A 230-nucleotide genomic window follows, 5' to 3' on the forward strand; every position below is an offset into this window, starting at 1 on the left:
AAATAAGCCAATTAAAACCTTATAGAAGTAATGTATTTACTCTTTGCTCAAATACTGGGATTGTCAGTATAACCATTATCGTCATTATCCTTAAGCGATACATTCACTACCCTTGGAAAACGAAGCCAAGCCAAAAGGACGTTTTCTGACGTTTTTTATATAAGTTTATGCTTTGTAACGGAGAATGTTCTTTTATGGATGTTATACACTTTGTTCTTTATTTAGTGTGA

Source organism: Penaeus monodon, chromosome 22 (assembly GCF_015228065.2).
Source record: "Penaeus monodon isolate SGIC_2016 chromosome 22, NSTDA_Pmon_1, whole genome shotgun sequence".
NCBI lineage: Eukaryota > Metazoa > Arthropoda > Malacostraca > Decapoda > Penaeidae > Penaeus > Penaeus monodon.